At 42.9% G+C, this 20,445-nt stretch overlaps 1 protein-coding gene across 1 annotated transcript in view; it reads right to left on the reverse strand.

Moving 5' to 3' along the window:
- The window catches only part of LOC105864771 (non-secretory ribonuclease-like), a 132,012-nt gene that overhangs the window by 17,590 nt on the left and 93,977 nt on the right, over positions 1-20,445 (reverse strand). The window lies entirely within an intron of this gene.

Here is a 20,445-nt window from a genome sequence, read left to right on the forward strand (position 1 = left end):
CCGCATATACCCTAATCCTCCCACATTATAGTATCATACAGAATAGTTTTACTGCTCAAAAACTGCCTGTGTTTTGCCTATTTGGCCCTCCCTCCCCACCAGCCCTGGCAACCACTGGTTTTTGTACTGTTCTCACAGTTTTGCCTTTTCCAGAATGTCATATAGTTGGAATCATACAGTAGGTCACCTTTTCAGATTGGCTTCTTTCACTTAGTAACAGGCATTTAGGTTTCCTCTATATCGCTTCATAGCTTTATAGCTCATTTCTTTTCTTTCTTTTTTTTTTTTTTAAGACAGCGTCTCACTCTGTTGCCTGGGCTAGAGTGCGGTGGCATCAGCCTAGCTCACAGCAACCTCAAACTCCTGGGCTCAAGTGATCCTTCTGCCTCAGCCTCCTGAGTAGCTGAGACTACAGGCATGTGCCACCATGCCTAGCTAATTTTTTGTATTTTTAGTTGTCCATCTAATTGCTTTCTATTTTTAGTAGAGACCGGGTTTCACTCTTGCTCAGGTTGGTCTCGAACTCCTGAGTTTGAGTGATCCTCCCGCCTCGGCCTCCCAGAGTGCTAGGATTACAGGCTTGAGGCACCGCGCCCAGCCTGACACTTCCTTTTTTTTAATAGAATATTCTTCATTTTGGGCTTGTCTGATGTTTTTCTATGATTAAATTAATGTTATACATTCTATTTTGGAATACTGCATAAGTGGTGTTGTGTCCTTCTCTCTGGAGACATGAACCAGTGAAGGTGTTGTCAGTTATCTCCATTATATAAATGCTATTTTTTTCTCTGTTTCAACTAATAAAGAGTTTGTGGGGAGATATACTAAGATCATGCGAATGACCGTTTCATTTCAAAATTTCCCCCCCCAGATTTAGCATCCATTGATAATTTTTGCTTAATCCACTCCTTGTTATGATAGTGGCAAAATGGTAATTTTCTAATTCTTGCACTCCATATTTAATAGTCAGATCTTGGCATGCTATTGTAAACAAAAACCCTTCTCTTCTTCACATTTATTTATTAAGATTTATGTTGCTATTTATTACCAGTATAGATTAATACATTTTTTCAATGGCTTATAAATCATTACCGTACTTAATATTTTGGTGCTTAAAGTTGTCCCAGTATTGGCCACTGAGATCCCTTTCAAGCTGGATTCTGTGTCTCTGTGACATACTATCCTTTCTGCTCTCTTAGTACTTCATTAATAGTTTTTGGCATAACAATATGTTAGAGCCTCATCTTACACCTGCTGTGCATCAGTCCTGGAATCAGTCATTTCTGATTCTAAGGTGTTCTGATTTCTTTAGTGGGGGATGGTATTAGAGACCAAGATCTGGGTACTAGGTGTACTCATTACTACTGGAGTGTCTTTGTTTCTAGGCTCTTGGAGTGAACAGTTAAGAGCATATGAAGCATATATGCATGCACATACATACAAATGTACACACATAGAGATACATATATATAGACATACATATATACATATACATGCATTTGCATGTACGTAATTTAGAAATCAAGAGTTTACAGCAATACCTTTAATTTAATCCATCCCTACAGCATTCTTCCTTGCCTTTCCTCATTCCATAATTGTATGTCCCTTCTTCTGCAGTGTGAATTGTACGTAGCTCTTAACAACATTAATCCTTGTACTTATTTCCTCACTGTTAAAATAAATCAAAATAAATAAAAATAGCTCAAAATTGCTTTTCTAACACCACACTGTGGTATGAGTGGTAATAAACAAGATTACTGAAAACAGTTCAAGATAGGAACTTTTCCACAACCCTACCCCACATTGCCTGAGACCGAATGATGGTCTATATTTAAACCGTAAAATCAAGGGAGATAATAAAAGTCTTATTGCTTATAAGTGTGTTAGCAGATAACCAACACAATGTTATCAGCTTTAGGTTACACAGTAGCACTGGGGCTCAAATTCATGTCTGTGTACCCCCAGAGCCCATGCTTTTTTCCATTATATTATGTTCCATAAAGTCACAGTTGAAAAGTTAAATGGGCATAGGTCAGGAGCAGCAGAAATGGTTCAGAGACTGAGATGATAACAGACAGAGAAGCAAGCAGATACATTTGGCCATCGGGGAGAAAGCTCCCTCTTTTTTACTCTTAGGCTGGTCATTGAGCATGAGGGACAGATGACAAGGAACATGCTCTCAGGAGCTGGAAGTTCAGTGAAGGTTCACTGCAAACCCCAGACCTCCCTACCAACAGCACTATGCTACTTACTCTCCACTCCCAATCCAATTATAAATACTTTTCTCTGGAAGAGGACATTTTTGGGAACTTGAGCAATCAGTGGCAGCTCAGAAATGTTAACAAATACCCCACTGTTTGCTGAGAACTTAAGTCATTAATGATTTTATTATTTAGTCGAATAAGAGCTGCAACTCCAGTCATCTGAGTTGGCTGACAAGCCCTGAAATGGCATTTGCAGTGGTCTGTTTTTCTGGGGCCGGGGTACAATGGAGAGACTTGAGGATGCCCAGTGAGGCTTCTCCAGGAGCCTGACAGGAATTAAGGGATCTTGAGAAAGAGTTCAGGAGAAAGGGCACAACAGGGGACAATGGACAAGACTGCTGCTCTCTCTTGGTCATTCCCTTCCTCCTCCTGGCCAGCCTCTGTCTACTACACAGAAGGTAGTACCCAAAGACAACCTTCAGGTACTAACTTCTTCAGGTGCAAGAAAAGCTGCATCGTTTAGACACCTCTTCCTCCAGCCTTCATCCACCTGCTTTGTTTTCTTTCCACAAACTTCTATGTTCAATTTTTCCCTCGGAGAACTCAGGTACTACCTGGCTCCCATGATCACCCCTGTGGAGAGATGGTCACTTGTACACGGCGTCCCAAATCTCTCTCAGAGGCACCCCTTTGAACTTCTCCCTGCCTGCTGCATGTTTCCCCAAAGTGAATCCCAGTGTGTCTACAATGCCTCAAGATAGGGTCTCTGCCTAGTGTTCCCTGACATATCCCCCTACCTTTATGATGCTCTCCAACCAACCTATATCAAGATAGAATTAGAGACCTGTCAATCTACCCTTCCTGCCCAATCAAAATTTTCCATCATTGTCACCCCTACTAATTAACTTTAACTGTGACTCTTTAAGAAGCAATATCGATACCAGTAATAATAACAATATAATAATATCTTTTTTTATATATATATTTTTTATTTCAGCATATTATGGGGGTACAGATTTTAAGGTTTCAATAAATGCCCATTTCCCCCCTCCCCCCACAAGTCTGAGTCTCCAGCATGACCATCCCCCAGATGGTGCACATCTCACTCATTATATATGTATACACCCGCCCCCCTCCCCCCTGCCCAATACCCTATTACTGCAGTACCTATGTGACCACTTAGGTGCTGTTCAGTTAATACCAATTTGCTGGTGAGTATATGTGATGCTTGTTTTTCCATTCTTGGGAAACTTCACTTAATAGTATGAGTTCCAGCTCTAACCAGGAAAATATAAGATGTGCTATATCACCATTGTTTCTTAGAGCTGAATAGTGCTCCATGGTATACATATACCACATTTTATTAATCCATTCTTGGATTTATGGGCACTTGGGCTGTTTCCACAGCCTTGCAATTATGAATTGTGCTGCTATAAACATTCAAGTGCAGGTGTCTTTTTTGTAGAGTGTCATTGGATCTTTTGGGTAGATGCCCAGCAATGGGATTTCTGGATCAAATGGTAGATTCACTTGTATTGCTTTAAGGTATCTCCATATTGCTTTCCACAGAGGTTGAACTAATTTGCAGTCCCACATCAGTGTAGAAGTATAGAATTTTTTTATTTCCATCTTGATTTCTTCATTTATGAAGTAATCATTTAGTAGGAGGTTGTTTAATTTCCACGTTTTTGTGTAGAAATGTGTGTTTCTATTAGGGTTGATTTCTACTTTTATTCCACTGTGATCTGAGAAGGTACATGGTATGATTTCTATTTTTTTAAATTTCTTGAGATTTACTTTGTGTCCTAGGATATGGTCAATTTAGAGAATGTCCCGTGAGCTGATGAGAAGAACGTATATTCAGTGGATTGTGGGTAGAATGTCCTGTAGATGTCAGTCAGACCCAGTTGTTCCAACGTTTTGTTTAAGTCCATTATTTCTTTTTTTTTTTTTTTTTTTTTTTTTTTTGAGACAGAGTCTCACTTTGTTGCCCAGGCTAGAGTGAGTGCCGTGGCGTCAGCCTAGCTCACAGCAACCTCAAACTCCTGGGCTTGAGTGATCCTTCTGCCTCAGCCTCCCGAGTAGCTGGGACTACAGGCATGCGCCACTATGCCCGGCTAATTTTTTTTTATATATATATCAGTTGGCCAATTAATTTCTTTCTGTTTATAGTAGAGACGGGGTCTCACTCTTGCTCAGGCTGGTTTTGAACTCCTGACCTTGAGCAATCCGCCCGCCTCGGCCTCCCAAGAGCTAGGATTACAGGCGTGAGCCACAGCGCCCGGCCTAAGTCCATTATTTCTTTATTAATTTTCTGTTTGGAGGATCTGTCTCGTGCCGTCAGTGGGGTGTTGAAATCTCTGGCGATTATGGAGTTGCTATTAATCCATTTGCTTAGCTCCAGTAAGGTTTGCTTTATGAAACTGGGTGCACCTAAGTTGGGTGCATATATATTTAAAATTGTTATCTCTTCTTGTTGAAGTGTGCCCTTCACCATTATATAATGACCCTCTTTGTCTTTCACTACTTTTGTTGGTTTAAAAACTAAATCATCTGAAATTAGAACTGCCACACCAGGCTTCTTTTGGCTTCCACTTGCCTGGAATACTGATCTCCACCCTTTTACTTTTAGTCTATATGCATCCTTGCAGGTTAGATGTGTTTCCTGAAGACAGCATATACTTGGCCTGTATTTTCTTATCCATTCAGCCAGCCTATGTCTCTTGAGTGGAGAGTTTAAGCCATTCACATTTATTGAGAGAACTGATAGGTAAGGTAGATTACTGTTCATTCTGTTGAGTTGGATGTCGTTGCTTTGATTTCTCTCTTGAGCCATTGTATTATCTGGCCTTTAATCTTTGGGTTTTGGTTGTTTTTATATTCGTGAGTTTTTATTATGGTGTTCTGTGCATAACACTGTTTTGAGTACTTCTTGTAGGGCTGGTCTTGTCTTGGTGAATTCTCTGAGCCTTTGCTTGTCTGAGAATGTCTTTATTTCTCCTTCATAAATGAAGCTTAGTTTTGCAGGGAATAAGATTCTAGGCTGGGCATTGTTTTGTTTCAGAAGAGTGAGAATGGGGCCCCAGTCTCTCCTTGCTTGTAAAGTCTCATTAGAGAAGTCTGGTGTTATTCAAATTGGCTTTCCCTTGTATGTCACTTGCTTCTTTTGTCTTACAGCTCTTACAAGGGCCTCTTTAGTTGATATTTTGGACAGTCTGATGACTGCATGTCGTGACGTCTTCCTGTTTGCATTGAATCTCCCAGGGGTCCTCTGAGCTTCTTGAACTTGTATATCGAGATTTTGAGCAAGGCCTGGGAAATTTTCCTGTATTATATCTTCAAATAGCTTGTCCAACCCTTGGGTGTTGTCCTCTTCCCCTTCTGGTAACCCTATGACCCTCACATTAGGTTTATTCACATAATCCCACAGCTCTTGTAGACTTTGCTCTTTTCTCTTGTTTCTCTGCTCTATCTCTGTGATGGTTTTATTTAGTTGGAGGGTGTTATCTTCAAGCTCTGAGATTCTTTCTTCTGTTTGATCTACCCTGTTCTTGAGACTTTCCACTGTATTTTGTAGTTCCCTGAATTGATTCTTCATTTCCAGGAGTTCGGTTAAACTTTTCTTCATTGTGTCTATTTCTTTTTCCAGATCCTGGAGGCTTTTTGTGGTTTCTTCGTGTTGGTTATTGAGTTGTTGTTGCAGCTTGGTGAGTGTTCTTATGATCCACATACGAAATTCCTCTTCTGTCATATTGGTTGCCTGATTTTGGTTGGTGTCCGTTTCTAGGGGGCTGGTGCTTCTCTTTGGGGGTGTGTTTTCCGTTTGGTTCTTCATATTTCCTGAGTTCCTTCGGTGATTTCTTCCCATGTCGATCAGTTGTTGTTTCTTTCCTTTAGGTTTTTGTTTGGGTATTCACACGCCTTGTTTAGTTTCTGAGCCGTTAGGTGGTGTCTGTGGGTGAGATTCGACCACTCCCTGTAAATGAGTCAGTGGGTGCCGTGGAAAGGCTGTGCAGGATGCCGTCCCTGTCAGTAGGTGGCGCTTGCTTGGAGGAACAGGCTATGCTGTTGATTTTGTGTCCTGTTATCAGCTCTTGTTCTGAGTGGAGCTGGGTTGGGTAAGCCTGCCCTCAGGCACCACCAATGTCATTAGCAGGGATCAAAGTTCTGTTCTCTGCTTCCAGGAAAAGCTGTCAGGGCGGGGCTGGAATGGTCCCCCTCAGCCAGAAAGTGTGGGTGTGGGGGTGGGGCTGTCTGAAACCCGCAGTCTGGAGCGGGCCTCGCTTCTTTCCACCCTCCCCAACTCCGCAGCTACTCTTGGGCCTCTGCCATCAGGCCAGACCACAAGCCACCAGGCCTCCCCAGACTGTGATGCCGGCGGGGAGGTTCCCTGCACCAGAACACCACCTGGGCTGGGCGCACAGCCTCCCTTTGGGGGGAGGGTTGCCCTCTAGGACACTGATCTGCCCCTGGAAGCACACACACCTCAGTAGGCTGTTCACAAATATCCCTTCTGTGCCCCGGGCAATGCTAGACCTCGGTGCAGGGGATCTGGTCTGCAGGTCCGACCTCTGGGTCCCAGAGTTCAAACGATATCCCCACCAGGGAGAGGAGTTCTGTTCCAAATTCACCCACAGGGAGCCCAAGCTGTGTCTGTGTCTCTCAGCCTCTGAGTCAGCATCATTCTCCTGGGAACACCGTGCCAGCAGCACCTGGGAGGGCTGGCGGGTAGGGAGCTCCCAGTCTGAGTTCCCCTGAGTCAGCTGTAGGGTCCCAAAAGGGAAGGTCCCGTTCCCTGGAGGTGCCTCTGGCTGGTGGCTGTATTGTCTCTCTGGGCAGCTGCGGGTAGGGTTGGCGGAGGGGAGGAGGAGGCAATATGGCGCCTGCCGTGCGGCTCGGGTCTGTGCACACGGAGGTGCCCCGAGGGATTTGGGAGTCTGGTGCCGTGTCCGCTACAGGCTCACCGCTAGCTCGCGGCGGCAGTCTCTGGGCTGGTGTCCGCAGGTCTCTCCACCCGCGAGGGAGCCCACCAGCAGTCCCAAATGCAGGGGAGGGGAAAGATGATTTATCCACCTACCCTTGCCGCTGGTCTCCAGGCTGCTCCGGCGGTCTCAGCTTCCAGTTCTCCTCCGTAGCCTCCTCCCGTGGAGTCTCTCTCACAGACCCCGGGCAGCCCCACCAACAAGGTTGGCTTCCCCTGTCAGGTCCCGGCCATCCTTGTGCATGCCGCAAGCTGAGGCTTTGAGGGGAAAGTCTCCTCAGTGAAGTGAGGAGCAGGATGCTCTGCTTTAGGTATTGTGTGTCCCCAAGGGGAAGAAGGAAAGCTGTGGCTGCCATTTTACTCAGCACTGTGGGCCTCTCTCACCCCCCAAAACACCAGGGGCTAGGGAAAAAGCTTCAGCAAGCAGTCTCTTACTGAGCCCAGAGAGATCATTTCTGCTCCACTGTGCAGATTGGACCCAGCGCTCACTGGATCTCTGATAAATAAGCCAGCCCTGCTCATTTAATGAGAGCTCTATTGCTTGACATGAGAGATTGGGGCCAATGGTTCTAAAGGAAATAGAGTGGCAAGAAATTCAGGATGGAATTCAGGGTATGGAGAGTTATGATGATGTTCCAGAAGAAAATGACTTAACTATATTTGAATAAATGTAGATTGTTGTACCATACTTAAAAAAAAATAACACATCCCCTGAAAATAAGCCCTAGGCTGTCTTTCTTGAGGAAAAATAAATATAAGGCCCTGTCTTATTTTCGGGGAAACATGGTAGTTGTGTATCTACAAGTGATAAACCTTATCTTCTATTAAGGCTACTCATCAATGTTTAGTTTTCTTGTTCCAGGCACCTAGAAGGATCCCACTTCTATGTGTCTTGTATTTACAGGTGACCATGTGACTTTCTCTGGTCGATGAAGTGTGAGTAGAAGTCCTAAGAGCTGGCCTGTGGGTGGACATGCCCTCTTTGCTTTGCCTCTGTGATTGTGAAATTGTGTGTTAAGATGAAGCCTATGTCAGCCTTGGGAGCCTGTGCTCCCGAGTGACTACACTGGACCAAGATGGACATGTAACAGAAATGAGAAATAAACCCTTATGCCACTGAAATGTTGACTTCAAAATTTGCAATGACAAATTTGAAAGTTTTTTGTTACTGCTGCACAACCAAGCCTATCCTAACTGATCCACATTTCACTTATTCTCTCTGCTAGCTCAGAATGTATTTCCTGTGTCTCTATTCTTTTAATTGTTTACTCTAGAAATTCCAAAATGCATACTAAACATATAAAAGCCTAAAGGTAATTAATATCTGAAATCATTTTTTGAATATTTGACTCAGTTGATAACATTCATAAATTGTTACTGATGTATATTTTAATTTTATGTTTTTAATTCTGTAAGACATTATTGTTTTATGTAGTCAAAATTTTTATATTTGCTCACATATTTATCATGTCTTTTGTTTGTTTGTTTGTTTTGTTTTGTTTTTTAGAGATGGGGTCTTGCTATGTTGCCCAGGCTGGATTTTGAACTCTTGGGCTCAAGCAATTCTCCTGCCTCAGCCTCCTGAGTAGCTTATAGGTGCGTACCACTGTGCCTGGCTTTACCATGCTTTTTGGTTTTCATTCTTTACTGAACTTCAGATTTGCATTTGGTAGCTTTTCTCTTCAGCCTCAAATATATCCTTTGAAATTTCCTTTAGTGAAGGGCTGCTAGTTATAAATTCCATTAGTTTTTTTTTTCTGTCTGAATATGTTTTATTTATTTATTTTTTTTTATCTTTTATCACTTTTTTTTTATTTTGGCATATTATGGGGGTACAGATTTTAAGGTTTCAATAAATGCCCATTTCCCCCCTCCCCCCACAAGTCTGAGTCTCCAGCATGACCATCCCCCAGATGAAGCACATCTCACTCATTATGTATGTATATACCTGCCCCCCTCCCCCCTCCCACCTACCCAATACCCTATTACTGTAGTACCTATGTGATCACTTAGGTGCTGTTCAGTTAATACCAATTTGCTGGTGAGTATATGTGGTGCTTGTTTTTCCATTCTTGGGAAACTTCACTTAATAGTATGGGTTCCAGCTCTAACCAGGAAAATATAAGATGTGATATGTCACCATTGTTTCTTAGAGCTGAATAGTACTCCATGGTATACATATACCACATTTTATTAATCCATTCTTGGATTGATGGACACTTGGGCTGTTTCCACAGCCTTGCAATTATGAATTGTGCTGCTATAAATATTCGAGTGCAGGTGTCTTTTTTGTAGAGTGTCAATATTCCTATTTTTGTGCCAATACCATATTGATTTAATTACTACAGCTTTGTAGTATAGTTTGATATCTGGCATATTAATGCCTCCCATTTTGTTTTTGTTGCCTAGAATTGCTCTTGATATTCGGGGTCTTCTTTGGTTCCATACGAAGCATAAAATTATTTTTTCTGTGTCTGTGAAGAATGCTGATGGGATTTTAATAGGTATTGCATTGAATCTGTAGATTGGGTAGTATAGACATTTTGATGATATTGAGTCTGCCGATCCACGAGCATGGTATGGGTTTCCATCTGTTTACATCCTCTGCTATTTCCTTCCTCAGTGTTTCATAGTTCTCCCTGTAGAGGTCTTTTACCTCCTTGGTTAAGTGTATTCCTAGGTACTTTAATTTCTTTGTTGCTATTGTGAAGGGAATTGAGTCTTTGATTTGGTTCTCAATTAGATTGTTGTTGGCGTATATGAATGCCTCTGATTTCTGTGTATTGATTTTGTATCCTGAGACTTTACTAAATTCATTGATCAGTTCCAGGAGTTTCTTGGTTGAATCTTTGGGGTTTTCTAGATACAATATCATATCATCAGCAAACAGTGAAAGTTTGATCTCTTCTGCCCTATTTGGATACCTTTGATTCCATTTTCCTGTCTGATTGCTGTAGCCAAGACTTCCAGTACTATGTTGAACAGAAGTGGAGATAGTGGGCAGCCTTGTCTGGTTCCAGTTTTAAGTGGGAATGATTTAAATTTTTCCCTATTCAGTATGATGTTGGCTATGGGTCTGTCATATATGGCTTGTATCATTTTTAGGTATGTCCCTTCTATGCCTATTTTCTTAAGTGTTCGTATCATGAAAGGGTGTTGAATTTTGTCAAAAGCTTTTTCTGCATCTATTGAAAGAATCGTGTGGTCTTTGTTTTTGCTTCTGTTTATGTGGTGAATTGCATTTATAGATTTACGTATGTTGAACCATCCCTGCATCCCTGGGATGAAGCCCACTTGGTCGTGGTGGATTTTTTTTTTTTTTTTTTTTTTTGAGACAGAGTCTCGCTTTGTTGCCCAGGCTAGAGTGAGTGCCATGGCGTCAGCCTAGCTCACAGCAACCTCAAACTCCTGGGCTCAAGCAATCCTACTGCCTCAGCCTCCCGAGTAGCTGGGACTACAGGCATACGCCACCATGCCTGGCTAATTTTATATATATATATTAGTTGGCCAATTAATTTCTTTCTATTATTATAGTAGAGACAGGGTCTCGCTCAGGCTGGTTTTGAACTCCTGACCTTGAGCAATTCGCCCGCCTCAGCCTCCCAGAGTGCTAGGATTACAAGCCTGAGCCACCACGCCCGGCCAATTTTTTTGATAAGTGTCTGGATTCGGTTAGCTAAGATTTTGTTGAAAATTTTTGCATCTATATTCATTAGGGATATTGGTCTGTAGTTTTCTTTTTTTGTTGCATCCTTTCCTGGTTTTGGTATCAGAGTAATATTCACTTCATAAAAGGTGTCGGGGAGGTTTCCGTTCTTCTCAATGTTGTGGAATAGTTTCTGCAAGATAGGTACTAGTTCTTCTTTGTAAGTGTGGTAAAATTCGGGTGTGAAGCCATCTGGACCGGGACTTTTCTTTTTAAGGAGATTTTTAATTGCTGTTTCTATTTCAGCTGTTGAGATTGGTCTGTTCAGGGAATCTATTTCTTCCTGGTTGAGCCTAGGGAGGCTGTGTGTTTCTAGAAATTTGTCCATTTCCTCCACATTTTCCAGTTTGTGTGCATAAAGATTTTTGTAGTATTCATAAATTGTATCTTGTATCTCTTTGGGATCAGTTGTGATATCTCCTTTTTTGTTTCTGATGGAGCTTATTAGAGATTTCTCTTTTCTGCTTTTCGTTAGCTTAGCCAATGGTGTGTCAATTTTGTTTATTTTTTCAAAGAACCAACTTTTTGTTTTATTAATCTCCTGAACAGCTTCCCTGTTTTCAATTTCGTTTAGTTCTGATTTGATCTTGTTGATTTCACTTCTTCTGCTGGGTTTGGGGTTGGTCTGTTCTTCTTTTTCCAGCTCTTTGAGTCGTTTCATTAGATTGTCTATTTGTGATCTTCTTGTCTTTTGGTTATAGACATTTATGGAGATAAACTTTCCTCTCAGAACTGCTTTAGCTGTGTCCCAGAGGAGTTGATAACTTGTCTCTCCATTGTCGTTTTCTTCATAGAATTTTTAAATTTCCGTCTTGATTTCTTCATTTATGAAGTAATCATTTAGTAGGAGGTTGTTTAATTTCCATGTTTTTGTGTAGAAATGTGAGTTTCTGTTAGGGTTGATTTCTACTTTTATTCCACTGTGATCTAAGAAGGTACATGGTGTGATTTCCATTTTTTTAAATTTCTTGAGATTTACTTTGTGTCCTAGGATATGGTCAATCTTAGAGAATGTCCCGTGAGCTGATGAGAAGAACGTATATTCAGTGAATTTTGGGTAGAGTGTTCTGTAAATGTCAGTCAGACCCAATTGTTCTAGAGTTTTGTTTAAGTCCATTATTTCTTTATTAATTTTCTGTTTGGAGGATCTGTCTCGTGCCGTCAATGGGGTGTTGAAATCTCTGGCGATTATGGAGTTGCTATTAATCCATTTGCTTAGCTCCAGTAAGGTTTGCTTTATGAAACTGGGTGCACCTAAGTTGGGTGCATATATATTTAAAATTGTTATCTCTTCTTGTTGAAGTGTGCCCTTCACCATTATATAATGACCCTCTTTGTCTTTCACTACTTTTGTTGGTTTAAAAACTAAATCATCTGAAATTAGAACTGCCACACCAGCCTTCTTTTGGCTTCTATTTGCTTGGAAAATTGATCTCCACCCTTTTATTTTTAGTCTATATGCATCCTTGCAGGTTAGATGTGTTTCCTGAAGACAGCATATACTTGGCCTGTATTTTCTTATCCATTCAGCCAGCCTATGTCTCTTGAGTGGAGAGTTTAAGCCATTCACATTTATTGAGAGAACTGATAGGTAGGGTAGATTACTGATCATTATGTTGGGTTGGATGTTGTTGCTATGATTTCTGTCTTGAGCCATTGTAATATCTGGCCTTTAATATCTTTGGGTTTTGGCTGTTTTTATATTCGTGGGTTATTATTATGATGTTCCGTGCGTAACGCTGTTTTAAGTACTTCTTGTAGGGCTGGTCTTGTCTTGGTGAATTCTCTGAGCCTTTGCTTGTCTGAGAATGTTTTTATTTCTCCTTCATATACGAAGCTTAGTTTTGCAGGGAATAAGATTCTAGGCTGGGCATTGTTTTGTTTCAGAAGAGTGAGAATGGGGCCCCAGTCTCTCCTTGCTTGTAAAGTCTCATTAGAGAAGTCTGATGTTATTCAAATTGGCTTTCCCTTGTATGTCACTTGCTTCTTTTGTCTTACAGCTCTTAGAAGGGCCTCTTTAGTTGATACTTTGGTCAGTCTGATGACTGCATGTCGTGACGTCTTCCTGTTTGCATTGAATCTCCCAGGGGTCCTCTGAGCTTCTTGAACTTGTACATCAAGATTTTGAGCAAGGCCTGGGAAATTTTCCTGTATTATATCTTCAAACAGCTTGCCCAACCCTTGAGTGTTGTCTTCTTCCCCTTCTGGTAACCCTATGACCCTCACATTAGGTTTATTCACATAATCCCACAGCTCTTGTAGACTTTGCTCTTTTCTCTTGTTTCTCTGCTCTATCTCTGTGATGGTTTTATTTAGTTGGAGGGTGTTATCTTCAAGCTCTGAGATTCTTTCTTCTGTTTGATCTACCCTGTTCTTGAGACTTTCCACTGTATTTTGTAGTTCCCTGAATTGATTCTTCATTTCCAGGAGTTCGGTTAAACTTTTCTTCATTGTGTCTATTTCTTTTTCCAGATCCTGGAGGCTTTTTGTGGTTTCTTCGTGTTGATTATTGAGTTGTTGTTGCAGCTTGGTGAGTGTTCTTATGATCCACATACGAAATTCCTCTTCTGTCATATTGGTTGCCTGATTTTGGTTGGTGTCCGTTTCTAGGGGGCTGGTGCTTCTCTTTGGGGGTGTGTTTTCCGTTTGGTTCTTCATATTTCCTGAGTTCCTTCGGTGATTTCTTCCCATGTCGATCAGTTGTTGTTTCTTTCCTTTAGGTTTTTGTTTGGGTATTCACACGCCTTGTTTAGTTTCTGAGCCGTTAGGTGGTGTCTGTGGGTGAGATTCGACCACTCCCTGTAAATGAGTCAGTGGGTGCCGTGGAAAGGCTGTGCAGGATGCCGTCCCTGTCAGTAGGTGGCGCTTGCTTGGAGGAACAGGCTATGCTGTTGATTTTGTGTCCTGTTATCAGCTCTTGTTCTGAGTGGAGCTGGGTTGGGTAAGCCTGCCCTCAGGCACCACCAATGTCATTAGCAGGGATCAAAGTTCTGTTCTCTGCTTCCAGGAAAAGCTGTCAGGGCGGGGCTGGAATGGTCCCCCTCAGCCAGAAAGTGTGGGTGTGGGGGTGGGGCTGTCTGAAACCCGCAGTCTGGAGCGGGCCTCGCTTCTTTCCACCCTCCCCAACTCCGCAGCTACTCTTGGGCCTCTGCCATCAGGCCAGACCACAAGCCACCAGGCCTCCCCAGACTGTGATGCCGGCGGGGAGGTTCCCTGCACCAGAACACCACCTGGGCTGGGCGCACAGCCTCCCTTTGGGGGGAGGGTTGCCCTCTAGGATGCTCATCCGCCTCTGGAGGCACACACACCTCAGTAGGCTGTTCACAAATATCCCTTCTGTGCCCCGGGCAATGCTAGACCTCGGTGCACGGGATCTGGTCTGCAGTTCCGACCTCTGGGTCCCAGAGTTCAAACGATATCCCCACCAGGGAGAGGAGTTCTGTTCCCAATTCACCCACAGGGAGCTCAAGCTGTGTCTGTGTCTCTCAGTCTCTCAGTTGGCACTGTTCTCCTGGGAACACTGTGCCAGCAGCACCTTGGAGAGCTGGCGGGTAGGGAGCTCACAGTCTGAGTTCCCCTGAGTCAGCTGTAGGGTCCCAAAAGGGAAGGTCCCGTTCCCTGGAGGTGCCTCTGGCTAGTGTCTGTATTGTCTCTCTGGGCAGGTGGGGGTAGGGTTGGCGGAGGGGAGGAGGAGGCAATATGGCGCCTGCCGTGCGGCTCGGGTCTGTGCACACGGAGGTGCCCGGAGGAAGTTGGGAACCTGATGCCAAGTCTGCTACAGGCTCACCGCTGGCTGGCGGCGGCCGTCTCTGGGCTGGTGTCCGCAGGTCTCTCCACCCTCTGGGGAGCCCACCAGCAGTCCCGAATGCAGGGGAGGGGAAACAGCAAATCCACCCACCCTTGCTGCTGGTCTCCGGGCTGCTCCGGTGGTCTCAGCCTCCAGTTCTCCGTAGCCTCCTCCCGTGGAGTCTCCCAGGGTCTCAGGTACCCCTCCTTCTGGCCCTCGTCCGGTGTATGCTCGTCTTCTTGCTTCTTTTTTCTAGTTTCTGCTAGAATCTGTCTTTTCTGCAGAGACACTCTGTCTGGCGGTGTTTCTCGTCCGCCATCTTGCTCCACCCCCCTCAATATGTTTTATTTTACCTTCGTTTTAACGTGACATTTTATCAGATTACATAATACTAAGTTGTCTGTAATTTTCTTTCAGGACCTTAAACATAATATCACTGTTTTCTGGTTTACACGGTCTCTTTTGAGAAGTCAGGAATCAGTCTGTCATTCCTTTGAAAGTAATCTTAAAAGCCTTGTAGTTTGTTTTTCCCATTATACCGGATATTCCTCCTGTCTTCGTAAATGAATCACCTAAGCCAGAATCCTTAGAGTCATCACTTACCAGGACTTCTGCACCTCCTTGGCTGTTGGACATTCTGTTAGTAACAAAGGAAGATCCTGGAAATTGCTTTATTAATACTATCACCTTTGCTATGACATGTGATTCAAATATCAACACTTTTGGACATCTATGAACATCTGTAGACAAAGATTTAAACTCAGAAAAATAGGATAGAGTCATAAAGGTTAAATAGGAATTGATATTTTAAAAATTATTATTCCTGATTCATACCTTATACCTGATATGTGAAAATAAGTGCTTAGTCCATTATCTTTTAATTTGTCTGGGTTTGAATATCAAATATATTACTTTCTAGCCTGAACTCTGACAAGTTATTTACCTTTTCCAAGTTTGCTCATCTATAAAGTAGACATAATAACAGCATCTCTCTCTGAGTGTTATTGCGAGTATTAAATGAAAACTTAAACTGCCACATAGGACAATGTAATTCTTTTTCCCATTACCCTAAACAATCAATCGCCAGGTTTGTTGATTTTCCCTTTTTTGCAACTGTCTGCTGCTTTTCATTCCCAGTGCGTATTTTAGGCCCTCATTATTTGCCCTAGGTTATTTGCCGTAATTGCTTCCTTAGTAACCTCCCTGCTCCCAGGCAGGGTCCCACTTAAATTTTCCCTATGTTACTGCCTGAGTTATCTTTTTAAATGATAAATATGACACCCTATATAAAAGCCTTTAATCCACAGGATTAAATTCCAGTTTACCCCTCTTCTTGATCTGGTCCTTCTTTGGTCCCTTCTCCAACTCCTGTAGCCTCTTTCTCCAGCCACACAGGCCTTCCAGGGCTTTCGGGGCCCTGTGAGCCATGACCTCCTCATTTGCAGGTCATTGAAATGCCACTGAATTTTTCCTGGAAAGCTCTTAACCTCAACACTACGTGAGGGAGAATGAAAACTTCCCTTTCACCTCTGTAAATTTCACTGAAAGGTCAGCTCATAATAAAACAGATTAACAAGAGAATGAGACTACAAATTTATCTACCCAGTACAAATAAGAGTATTACTCAATATCCCAGTGAGGTCCAGCAGTTTATATACCCTCATTTTAGAAGGGGGGGAGATGAAGAATATAGATAAGTCTGTTGAGGGGCAATAAATGGTTACTAGGGAGGATGAATAGATACTTAGGAGAATAATGGATGAGGGAAAACAGATGGACTTGTAAATGATTCTTTCTCTTTGGAAATTAAATTAACCTGAGAAACAGATATGATCTTTAAAATGGCTTGGGTCAGGTCTGGTTACATTCTTCGTCTTCTCTCCTGCAATATATTGAGATAACAGCAGAGGAGACCAAGAAAGTCAATTGTTCTTTTTGATAGATACCTCTGATTTTATGCAGACAGAGGAAAACCCTCTTCCAATGCCTGTTGATCTGTAAGAGCCTTTAATTCTAAATACTCTTTATACCAAGGAGTCATATTGTGAGGTAAAAAATCCCTGAGCTCCTTCAGCTACTTAACTCCTACTTGTCTTTGGATACTCACTTAGCTGTGACTTGCTATAGGAAAAATTTCCTAATTCCATCAAAGTGGGGTAAAGCGCTCCCTGTTTGTGCTTTTTAGCACTAGTAGTGTTTCATGTAATATCATTTCCTGTTTCCTTGTTTATATTCCTCACTAGATCACAAAGTCACTGAAGGCAGGAACTCTGTCTGTCTCACTCCTGCATCCCCAGTGCCTAGCACAGTCCCACCCTGGGCAAGCACTCAATGTCGAGTGAGTAAGGGTACTGCTGATAAGCTACTCGTTACTACCCCGCTCCTGCCCTGTACTTACACAATTGGTTTTCTGTTCCCAAGGGCAAAAAATTCATACTTGTGAAATTTCATCTTACTGGATGTAATCCACTGCTTTAGGCTGGTAAGAACTTTTTGGATCTTGATTCCATCATCCATATTATTTGCTCTCTCTGTCTGAGCATGATGTCATCTATTGCAATGATGAGAATTTGCTTCTTGTATCCAAGTCCTTTGCAAATATGATGAATAAGACAAGCCTATGGAGGCAGCTCTGAGTTACAGCATCACAAGATCTGGTCTAATCAGTTAGGAAGGTAGCCATTGTTGAGAGTAAAAGAACTCAGAACATTTCCTGGTTTTGAATATTTTTCAGCTTACTTGTATTTGAAATTTTAACTCAAGTCCTCTTAGATTTAGAAGTCTTCAACTGGGGCTTTCCCACTGATATTTTTTTTAATATAATATTTTTTATTTTGAAAAAAATTTAAGTTTACATAAAAGTTGCTAGTAGAGTTCCAAGAGCTTTCTTTCTCTTGAACCAATTGAGACATAAACCAAATTGCAAATATGATACCTCCCACTTACCTCCAATATACTAGTATTTTCATATTTTGTATGAACAAATACATTCTCTTACTTAACCATAATCATCAAGCAGCCATCAAAATCAGGAAATGAACTTTGGAACATTACTACAATTTAATTCTCAGATCCCATTCAAGTTTTGCCTCAGTGGTGTCTTTTATAGCAAAAGATTCCAGTTCAGAATCACATGTTGAGCATGATGCAGCCAATTACCTCAAAGGACACAGTTAATCATTATTAGAGTTGAATATTAAAGGAGTCCTCAGTTTAATGAGTGCAGCAATTGAGTTATAAAAATATACCCCTCAGACTCAGCTTTATTTCTTTGATTTCAGGGAAAAGAGAAGTTGACTTTGGACCCTCGACCTGGTTTTTTCTTTGCCCCAGTCAGTATTACTTCTGCCTGTCCCAGCACACAAATCTGAACTCAGGTGTGACCAGGAAAAGTGAGAGGGTAAAGCTGAGCCACTCTCCACTCCTTTGTGTTCTTGTCCAGTTCCTGCCTAATGATTCCCCTGGCTCTCCCTACCTCCTGCTCCAGTCCTCCCTTCTCTCTGGCCCCACTTGACTATCATTCTTAATTCTTAAATCTTATGAGGGATGACTCCTTTGTCTTACCTCATGTCTTTGTGTTCACAGTGTCCCCATGAACTTCCTTGTCCCCAGTTGACAGTCTCTAAGCTCCTGGCCTGTAGCTTCTCCCAGGCTTATCATCCCATCCCCTTCAGCTGGGTATGTACCCTAGGGATGTTACAGCAGGGAGAAAATAGTTTAGGAAAGCAGGAGGGAAAAGAATCAGAGGTGGGAGGAATTGGAGAATTCATAGAATAGACTAGAGACTTTACAACCTGCATGTACATGATTTATACAGTATGAAAAAGAACTGCAGAAATGGGGGAAAGGGTTAAACAGTTTTTTCCCATATTTTTTTCCTTTCAACAGTCTCTATATCCTTATCTTAGAATAAGAAACCAAAGAAGGAAAAGTTCTCTATGGTGATCCTTGCTCGTGGTTCTCCAGAGGACGCTAATCGCTGGCCCCACATCACTCAACCTATCCTTAAACGGCCTAGACATGTGCATTGTCACCTGTGCTGTCCAGACGGGAACATGCAGCATGCTGTGATCACAGCCCGCCGGCATGGCAGGTACAGGGGATGTGACCAGAATTAGTGTGCAGTGGCAAGAACCTGCAGCCCACATTGACATGTCTTTTCTATAGGGATTTGTATCGCTGTGCCCGTTCCAGCTCCTGGGGAGATCTTTTACCCGTGATCACTCCGTCCGAGGTTCCTCCGTCCCCTGCTGAAGATCCCCCTGAGAGCTGACAAGGATGTGTAATAAGTATTTCCTCTATCAAGCCTGCCAAGGCTGAAGCTACCTGGTATCCAGGATGGGAATGGTGGTACCCCCAGATGTCTGTGTTTTTTTGAGATTTTAATAATATTAAAACATTGTTTAAAGAATGGAAATGGATTTTGTGATTCTTAAAAGGTCTAGGGTGTCAGTTGTCCTGGCCTATCCTGTAAAGAAGAAATCCTCAGATTTTCAGTGCCAAGCTTTCCACATAAATGTCCAGCTCACCCTCTCCTGTAAGAATACTGCTTCTACCAGAGACAGGTACATCCCCAAGAAGATAATTGGATAGTGGGGAAAGCTGGCCCCAGCTGTCTCAGAACTGGCTCAACAGGTCTCAGGATTGTTATATGGGCCACCTGAATAGGAGAACCAGCAGCTGCCTCACCTCTATTTTTTTCTGTCTCCTTCCCTTCCATCTTTCCCAGGGTCTCTCAGCTACCCTAGAGTTTGCCCCATACATTTCCCTTGAGAGCTGATCCCCATCAGGAACAATTCTCCCATCTCCACCCCTATATATTCAGGTAGGATCCTTTCATTTATCGGGTTCATCTCTGATTTCCCCTATGCCCTGCTGTTTAAAGGGCTAGAGCGACTTTCTTTGTCTTAAAAATTCCTCTCCCATAGTTCTTATCAGGAAACAAGCACAGTCAGAAGTTGTGACAATATCAGTGTTGTAATAGAAATCTCAGCTCCCTACTAGGCATTTCCATGCCTGGAGCTATTTTTCTGGGATTACACTAAAGGGGAGTCCCCCTCTCCTACTAGTTCCCACAGAGTGGCAGCAACACCACCTCTCAGCCCCACCTCTTTACCTCCAGGTGGCCCCAAATGCTCTGTGAAAGAGCATGGTTCAGGTGTCAGCATTGCAACCTATAAGATTTGGGGTGGGCTGGAGAGGGTACAGAAGGCTTAGATCAAATGTCCTGAGTGAGGCAGGACCAGATTCTCCCCCCGCACAAAATTGCTGGGAAGTAGCTACCATAAACTCCTATTTTGCATTAGACCAACCCCAGGCATGAACTAAGACTATTCCATAGTCCTTAGATTAGTCATGGCCTTGAAGAGAAGACAGCAACTGAGCTGTGTCTGGCAGGGAGTCTGGAGTTTCTGGTTTCCAAGCTCAAGAAAGTGTGAGCCAGGGGAGGGGCCTCCACGTAAGAGGAGGGCGGGAAGCCGGGAAGCCGGGGCAGGACCCCAGTCAGCTATGCAATGCTGCGCTGCGCAAGTGGAGGCAAAACAGAACAGAAAAAGCATACCAGCAGTCTCCTGAAACTCAGGGTAGTGGATACTCCAGCTTTGACCACCTTAGACACCACTCCTGCTCCAAAGATTCTAACTCCATTTGTCATTCTGAGGCCTCTGCTTATCCTGCATCTCAGAGATGGAGCCACTACTAGGAGTAAAAATTGGCTGCCTGTTTGCTCTGCTGGCTCTCACTTTAGGCAGCGGCCTTGTTCCCATCC

The sequence above is a fragment of the Microcebus murinus genome, chromosome 6, assembly GCF_040939455.1.
Source record: "Microcebus murinus isolate Inina chromosome 6, M.murinus_Inina_mat1.0, whole genome shotgun sequence".
Taxonomy (NCBI): Eukaryota; Metazoa; Chordata; class Mammalia; order Primates; family Cheirogaleidae; genus Microcebus; species Microcebus murinus.